The following is an 8,514-nucleotide window of genomic DNA, read 5'->3' as shown; positions in this document are numbered from 1 at the left end:
TAAAATAATACAGCAAAATAGAATAAAATAGAATAAAATAAAATAAAATAAATAAAAGTAAAGTAAAATAAAATAAAAGTAAAGTAAAATAAAATAAAAGTAAAATAAAAGAAAATAAAATAAAAGTAAATAAAATAAAAGTAAAGTAAATAAAATAAAAGTAAAGTAAATAAAATAAAATAAATAGGAAAAGAAAAAGAAAGAAGAAAAAAGAAAAGAAAAGAAAAGAAAAGAAAAGAAAAGAAAAGAAAAGAAAAGAAAAGAAAAGAAAAGAAAAGAAAAGAAAAGAAAAGAAAAGAAAGTAAAATAAAAGAAAGTAAAATAAAATAAAATAAAAGAAATAAAGATCAGCAGCCCTGTCTGGCCCCAGCAGATGCTGCAGAAGCCTTTCCCGGATCAGAGCCCTCCCACCAGTGGCACCAGTGCTGCCAAATGCGATCCCAGTGCAGGGGACCAGTCCCTGGGCTCGTCCCCACCGTGGCCACCAGGACCAACCCTGCATGCAGTTATTCATAATAACCCCCGCCCCAGTTATTCATAATCCCTCCAAAATAACCGAGTGGTTTGGAGGCATTAAAGTTATGGTCGGCAGTAAACCCCGTGTCTGTTTGCCAGGGAATTTAATATACTGCGGGAAGTTTCGCCTATAAAAGGTGATTGTTATGTTTTCTCCAGTTCACTGGGAGTCTATAACTTACGGCCGCCATAAACATGAGTGGGTCTCGCCAGCCAGCCCATCACTCTTTGGAGTCACTCTGCTTTGTAGTAAAATATTTTTTATTTGCAGGCAGAGCCCCCGGGGCGGGCAGGGGACGGAGCTGTCCCCATGTCCCTGCCCTGCTGGCACCGTGGGGACCTCCTGGGGTGTCACAGCGGGTGTAGGAGTCTGGAAAAGAAAAAAAAAACAAAGTGACCCAGCCTGGAGGCAGGACCTACTGGGAACGTGCACTCCACCTTTTAATTATTGCTAATGAGGTTGAGTTTTAATAGCTTTAGAGGGGGATTGTGTTCAGGAGCAGGATAATGAAGCAGCAGAGCTGCTGCCGGGTGCAGCGAGGAAAAAGGGGATGAAGGTGGGGAGTGGAGGAGGAGGAGGGCGGGAAGGAAGGAGCCTGGGTGGGCACAGCCGCGGGTGACGGTGACAAGCCGAGGTCTCTGTGCCTTGCCCTGGGTGCTGGAGGGCTGGGAGACACCTCCGTGCTCTCCGTTCCCTGCAGGCCACCAAAACGCTTCATTCGACCCCAAAAATCGTCTCCGTTAGCAAGCGGCCACTGCTGGCCCCAGCAAGGGCAAGGGAGCCCAGAGGTGCTGCGAGATCCCAGCTAATTAAAAATGCAAATGAAAGCCGGAGCCGCATGCCTGCTATCGCCTTCACAAGGTGCTAATTACAGGAGCAGCGCCTGGGCAGCGCGGCAGCTTCTCCTCTCGAGGCACGTCCCCGTCCTGCCGGGTCAGTCTGTCCTCCCCCTAAACCTCCAGAGCAGGCAAGGGGTGGCAGAAAGAAGGAAAAAAATAAAGATTTTTTTTAAAATAAGTTTTCCTGCTGTGATTTTTCTTTGTTTTCTTCCTAGACCCTAGGGGATGCTTTCTGGGGCCGTGGGTGGCATGGCGAGGGGGCAAGGGGCATGGGCAGGGGCTGCCTGTCCCATTTGGGGACATTTTGGGGATATTTGGAAGCAGCCAGGCGATGATCCCGCTCGCTCACTGACTCAGCTCCAGCATGTCTCCCTCGTCCTGCTGCTAATTAGGCTCCAGCCTCTAATCTCGTTAATAAGCTTCCAGTCGCATAGAAGGAAAAGGAAAACCAGAAGAGTGAAGGCAAGGAGCCTGTTCTACCTTCAACGCATGGCTAATTCCTATTAAAATATTTAACCTGTTATTGCAGCAGCATCCCGGTGGATGATCCAGGCTGGACACCCAGCTTGGTGCATCCCACTCAGGCCCTACAGAGGCTGCATTTTGGCAGCAGCCCCACAAGGGGCAGAAACACCCCTGGGGTGAGAAGAGCATTGCAGGAGTGCCCACATTTACACACCTATGCACTTACACAGAGACAGGTGGAAGTGTCTTAAGCGAAGTTAATTAGGCTCTTTTTTGGGGCATATTGATGGAGACAGCCCTATTAGGCACTAAGGAGATGCATGCGCCCTGCTCCCACAGAAAACCCCATTTAAATACACGGATACACAGCTGTCACCCCGGCTTTACCCAGCACTAGGGCTCACACTGTACAAACTTATAGGGTTTGTCCTTATAGGGTTTTTCCCTGTAGGGTTTTTCCTTGTAGGGTTTTTCCTTATAGGGTTTTTCCTTCCTCCTCTCAGGATCCTGACGTGCTGGAAGGGACAAAACCAGGGGCTGGCGAGCAGGGTTGAGGCTGATGGTGGCTGAAGGCTGCTGGGGAGCCTCCTGGGGGACCTCCGCTGCGCACAGCCAGGTGGGGAGGACCCCAGGGCGTACCTGTCTGGCCCGATCAGGGCCTCTTCCCGTCCGCTGAGTGTCCTCTGAAGGTCACCGGGGCTGTCCCTGCCCTCGGGCGCTCTCCCGGCTGCGCAGACGCTGCCTTTTGTCGGGAGGCAGTAGTGGCGTGTGGCTGCAGCCCTGACTCTTCCTCCTGCTCCTTGCTCCTTGGTGGGCTCGCTGCCACCCTGGGCTGCTGCTCCAGGAGGGGGAACGCACCCCAACAGCAGCACAGGATTTTCACCTGGCTTCCTAAAGGCTTCCCCATGCAGCAGGACCACCTCCCAGCACCATCCTTCTCACCCCTTGCATCCCAGTGGCCAGAGGGAGGAGGATCAGGATAGGGCTCAGCAGGTCAGGAGCCAGGTCCTAGGGCTGGTGGTGGCAGGATGTGACCCCTTTGCCCACCCCTGGGTTTATGGGGACCCTCCTGGTTTGGGGGAGCTCCCATCCCGCTGGGCTCGATCAGGACCCCCCGGTTCGCGCACTCACATGCCATCGTTATTTTACGAGGCCACCGCAGTGGGTTTTTTATGCGATTAGCCGCCGAGATGAACGTTAATTAGTTTCCAATTGCCATAAAGTACCCCACTGACAGAAAGATTAGTGAAACCTGCTAACGGCCGCGGAGGCTCGTGCAGAAATTGGGAAGGGGGGGGGAGGAAATGGGGTGCGGGGCTGCTTTTTGCGCAGGGGGGCAGCGAGGCTCTGCGGGACCCCCACTGGGGAAGGGGTGAGCGCATGGTGATGCTTTTAAACATTTCCCCCTCTTCCAAAAAAAAAAGGAACAAATGCAACCAACAGCAGCCCCTGCCTGAGCCAGTGCAACCGAGGGGGCTGCAGCTCTGCCCTCACCCCCCCCCCCTGCCCAGCCCTCCACGTGATGCCCATGGAAGGGAATCACAAATGACATTTCATTAACGGCTTGAATAAAGCTGTTTTCCCTCTTTTCCACGATGCCCAAAAGCAACCGTAAGCCTCAACCTCCCCCCCCCCCACCCCGAGAGCAAAACGGGGCTGGAGGGCCGGGGGGGGGGGGGGGGGTCTTTTGGGGGCGGGGAAGATCTGCCTCCCTGTCCTACCTGGCTTTTGGGACAGGGTGATGCAAAGGGCGGGAGGCAGTGGGTGAAGAGGGGGGTGTGTGCCCCAAAAGAGCACCTGAACAGCATGGCGAGGCCACCCCAAGTGCCACCGCTGTCCGCTGTGTGACAACGAGCGGGCTGGGAGCTGATGGCCCTTGTCACCCGGCTCTGTCTCTGCCAGGAGCATGGGGACACCACGCCATCACGATGGCCCCGGTGCCACCACGCTCCTCTGGGGACCTCGCCTGCCCCGAGGCCATGCATGGGGACAGCATCCCTTCCTCACCCCACAGGCTGCCCCAACCCCATTGACAACAGGGGACATGAGGATGTGACAATGCCTGGGGATGTGGGGCAGGAGGATGCCCAAACGCTTCTGGGACACTTCCCGGGAGGGGAAGCAGGGGTTTAACACCAGATCTTGAGCTCTTCGTCTCCACGGGATGCAGCGGGTGGCCGGGGGGCACCGGGGAGGTGGCAGGAGCAGGGAGAAGGCTGCCTTGCCCCTGGTGGTGGGCGCGCAGCTGGGCACCGCTCGGCGTCCCCGCTGTGCCCCTTCCCTCGGGTGAGCCACGGCCAGCTGAGACCTGGGGCAGGGGGTGCGGGGCGGGCATCCTACGGGGTCCTCCTGCAGCACCCCAAACAGCCAGGATGAGGTCTGCGAGGCCACCAGCGTGGATTTCTGCTGGCCATGCTCTGCCCTGGCGCGGGGGGTAGGCGGGGGCCCCTGTCAGGGCGAGCGCTGCCTTCCCCACGAGCGCCGCTGATGTTATTCGGCCGGACAGAGGGATGTCTGCCCGAATCATTTTCAACGCTATTCCATATTCATAACGGGCTAAATATAGGGGAGCAAAGTGGGACCTGGCGGGCAAAAAACCCTCCCCGTGGTCAGCGCGGATGACTTCGCTGCCGAGATGAGATGCCAGCGCCAGCCCCGCCAGCCCCCTGGGCACGGGGAGCCAAAATCCCGCTGCCGCCAGCACCGGGAGGTTTGGGGCCCCTGCTGCCCATGGCCAAATCCGGAGGACGTCTCGGCCAACCGAGGCATTGCAATGGGCAGGAATCTGCCACGCAGCCCGGGAGGGGTCCGGCAGCCCCCAGCCATGTTCTTCATTAAGCGAGAAGGTTAATGATTGCAATTATGTAAAAGGCAGGCGGCTAAATGGGTATAAATAAAGCTTTTTCTTGGATGCGGTGTGGGGGCTGTGGGGCTGCCATGGGGAAATGGCCTCCTCAGGATGTAGCTGAGGCTGTACCTGGTGTGATCCACACCAAGAAGAAGCAGCACAAAGTCAAAACTTGCCCCATGCCGTGGAGGGAGGCACCAGCACCCTGCTGCTTCTCGGGGGCCCATGTAAAACTGGTGCCCGCCGTACATAGCAAAAGCCATGAATAACATCAAGCCCAGCCAACAGCACTGTGGGTAACTTTTAAATACAGTTTATTATGTCCTAAATCTGCTGGTATCCCACACAAAGGCGCCCCTGCCCTGATGCTGCGGGGCACGGGGACGCAGGCACTGGGCAGAACATCCCACAGAGCCACCCAGCTCCCCCAAAAGGCAGCTCTCAGCAGCCCTCCCTGCAGCCTCCAGCCTTATCCTGCCAAAGGGACAAAGAGAGGGGGAAAAAAATCAGAGGGGGTTTCTATTCTGGGGGTTGATTTAACATATTTTGGGCATCTGGTGTTAGGACAGAGAAGCATGTCCCCTTCCAGCACAAATAAATCAGCGCTTGCGCTGGACTGGCTTAGCATGGATTTTTTCACAGGCTGCCAAACAAGAAAGGTCCAGGAGGTCGTGCGTGTGTGTGGCAAGCTCTCTCAAGCCAAAACACGCAAATTCAGGCACAAATGCCTAAACCTGTGCAGACAGGCAGGTAAGGGACCAGCAGCAGCATTGAGCACAGCTGCTGGAAACAGCTTGCTGCTGGTGGAGAGGTTTGGGAATCAGTCCCAGCTGGTGGCCAGAGAAGCTTTTCTGCCTCCTTTAACCAAATTGCCACTCACTGGCAGCGGGTGGCTCCCAGTTCAGGGCTGGGAAAGCCGCTGTTTTGGCTGGGAGGAGATCCGGTGTCTCAGACCGCTGCCACGGGGCCATCGGGCTGGCATCGGGTGCCACGGCACCTGCAGAGGCACAGGATGGTGTCAGCAGGGGGAAAGCGGTGCTGCCCCACGGGGAACCTTGACATCCTTCAGCACTTTTCCCCTTGTGAGAAACTCAGCAATATCATTTCCTTGAAAAAAAGAAAAAACAAACAAACAAACACATGTTCTGTGACTCATGGAAAAGGCAAGATAAAGTGCAGCCCGCCCCCCCCCCCCAGCTGAATAGATATGTGGCTATTTTAATAGATGGGGTTAATAAATAAACCTGGTCGAGATTTTTCAAGTTTTCATTCATTTTTGATGGAGGGAAATTATTTCCTTTTCTCCATCAATAAAAAAATAAAATAAAAAAAACCACCAACCCAGCAGGTCAGGAGATAGCCCGATGCCCCCAGCACCACCCAGCCCCAGTACCCAAAGCCTTTTTCCAGCCCCAACACCCGGAGCTGGGGCACGCAGTGAGAGCAGCTTCTGTTGGAAACCAGCCCCAGAAACACTTCGACCCTAAAAGCCCCAACTCCATTAATATTGCTTCCTATTAATTAACCCATGCAGTTCTTGAAAATAAACATTTTAAGCCCATGTGTGGCTTTCCTGGCAGGTTGCCCCCTGATTTGGGAGGGCTCGGTCTCACCCCAAGCCCAAGAGGCCCCTCGAGAGCACGGGGGCACCGCAGCTCATCAGAGACCCTGCTCCAGGACGGGGGGGGGGGGGGGGGCCTCTGCAATGCCTTTCAGTTCACCTTTAGGGTAGATACATTTAGTAACTCACCTTAATATTGATGCCCTCCTTGCGCACCACCGCAGAAGGACTCTCGGCCTCGGCCAGCGTAATTATATGTTCAATATTAACAGTCCTCATCCGTCAAAGCTCCCTGGCACCCTGCAGAGAGCTCCACTGCCCTCAAACCCCAGCAAACCCCATGGAGGATGGCAGTAGAAGGCAACGACTCCATCTTGAGAGCATCTTCCAGTGTTGGTTTAGGGCTTAGCCCCGCTGAGGAATGGAACACAAGAAGGTGCCACAAGAAGGTGCCTGCAGAAAGGTTTGTTTCACTCCATTCATGGGTCTCATCCCACCTGATGGACCAAGGGAGCACCAAGGTGGCCAGGCCAACGGGACTGGTGATGGCCACAAGACCTGAGCAAGGAGGTCATGGCAGCTAGAGACCTTCACCATCAGTGCCAGCCCCACAGCCACCAGCAGCAAGGCATGGCCAGGACGGGGAAACAAGGTGGGACCCTGACCCATGGCAGAGGGGATGGGGCAGGCATGGGGTGGGTGCTGCATGGCCGCCTCCGTGGGGATGGTGAGGTGAGATAAAAAGAGCTTTTTCTGGCTCATTCTTTGTGCTCCGAGGGCTTTTCCCTCTGGGTAAGCAAGAAGTGTGCCTCTTTCCTCGCTATTATTAAAAGTCAGGGCTAAAATCCCTTTGGGAGCAGGGAAGGCAGATAATCCCCGCTCCTCCCGACCTTATTTCCCTCCTCGCTTTGCAAGGTTATTGTGACTCCCTGGCAGTAGCTGCCCGGCACAATATACTCCTTCCACTCCAAAAAAAAAAAAAAAAAAAGCATTTCCACCAAGCACCCCCTCAAAGCACTAAACTCCCACCCCATTCCTCCTCTGCAAGAACAAGCAGCTAAAAGCAGTTTACTCTCCTCCAGCATTGCAGACATCTTTCCCTGGGGCTGAGAAGCCGTGTGATGAACTCCAGCAGCAGAGAGGAATATTCGTTTTTTTTTCTGCTGCTTGTAAGATACCCCCAGACACAGGCTTTGCCACCCAAGCTCGGGCAGGGCCGGACCACAAGGATGGAGCCTGTGAGAGGGGGCTGCATCGAGCAACCTCCTGCTTTTGGCTGTGGCAGGCTAATGGCTTATATTGATGCAGATCTTGGGCTGGGATGTGGAAATCCCCAGGCTGGCGGTGGGTTGTGCGTGGCTCCAGCTACCTCTAGTGGAAAGCAGACAGAAGCGGCTGCCCTCGGCTGCATGGCTTGCGCATGAAGGACCTCATTTATTTATTTACTCCACCTGGCTTTGCATCCACCTAATTTGAAGCCTCCTTGCAATTTTTTTTGGCTGCGAGACACACTTGAACCATCGCTCTCAGTGCAAGGGGAGACGTGTTATAAAATCCCACAGCCATCTGGCTCGGAAAAGACCCTCAGGGTCACCAAACCCAACCATTAGCCAAGTCCCACCACTAACCCTTGTACCCCAGTGCCACGTCCACACATCTCTTGAGCGTCTCCAGGGGTGGGGACACCCCCACTGCCTCCAGTGCTTAACCACTCTCTAAGCGCAGCAACTGCCCTGATTTTGGGTGGCCTTTCTCCTCCAGCAGTGCCAGGACCTGCTCATCCCCCTGGGTGCAGAAGCTCCATGTCATTATAGACCTCAAGATCCAGAAAGAGCCATGCTTGGCAGCCCCAGCAGCTCGGGCATCCTCTTGGCAGGGTTTCCTGAGCAGCCAGAAGGTTTTGCAAGCCCACAAGGAGCATCCCAGGGCCATTTCCACATGGCATGGGTGGGTCGGTCCCTCGAGGTCTGGCGGGGCTCAGAGGTCCATCGAGGTCTGACAGCTGCTCATTGCAACATGGCTATAAAGGGGGGAAAATGGTATTTCATGGGGAATTCATCTGAAACCCAAACCAGTGCAATTTTGCCCCAGTTTCAGCGCTCCCTGAAAAGTGCTGAAAAAAACGGTTAACAAGCTCAAAGTGTCAGGGACAAGTGGGGCTGATGGGAAGGATTAGATGCTAATGAGAGCCATCTTCGAACGCATCCATCACGCCGCTTTCATGAGTTTCTTAATGTGGTGGGAACTCTGCCACGGCTGGATCCCTTTTATTTAAAGCAGAGAT

At 54.4% G+C, this 8,514-nt stretch overlaps 1 long non-coding RNA gene across 1 annotated transcript; it reads right to left on the bottom strand.

Annotated features, from left to right (window-relative positions):
* Positions 1-4,966: 4,966 nt before the first annotated feature.
* On the bottom strand, positions 4,967-7,491 carry LOC121074119. The gene is made up of 2 exons (XR_005822140.1): positions 7,303-7,491; positions 4,967-5,776 (listed from the first exon to the last, which is right to left on the bottom strand). It is a non-coding gene; the product is annotated as an uncharacterized LOC121074119 (long non-coding RNA).
* Positions 7,492-8,514: the final 1,023 nt, after the last annotated feature.

This window comes from Cygnus olor, chromosome 8 (genome assembly GCF_009769625.2).
Source record: "Cygnus olor isolate bCygOlo1 chromosome 8, bCygOlo1.pri.v2, whole genome shotgun sequence".
NCBI classification, from domain to species: Eukaryota; Metazoa; Chordata; class Aves; order Anseriformes; family Anatidae; genus Cygnus; species Cygnus olor.
This window is presented reverse-complemented; position numbering and strand designations above follow the sequence as displayed.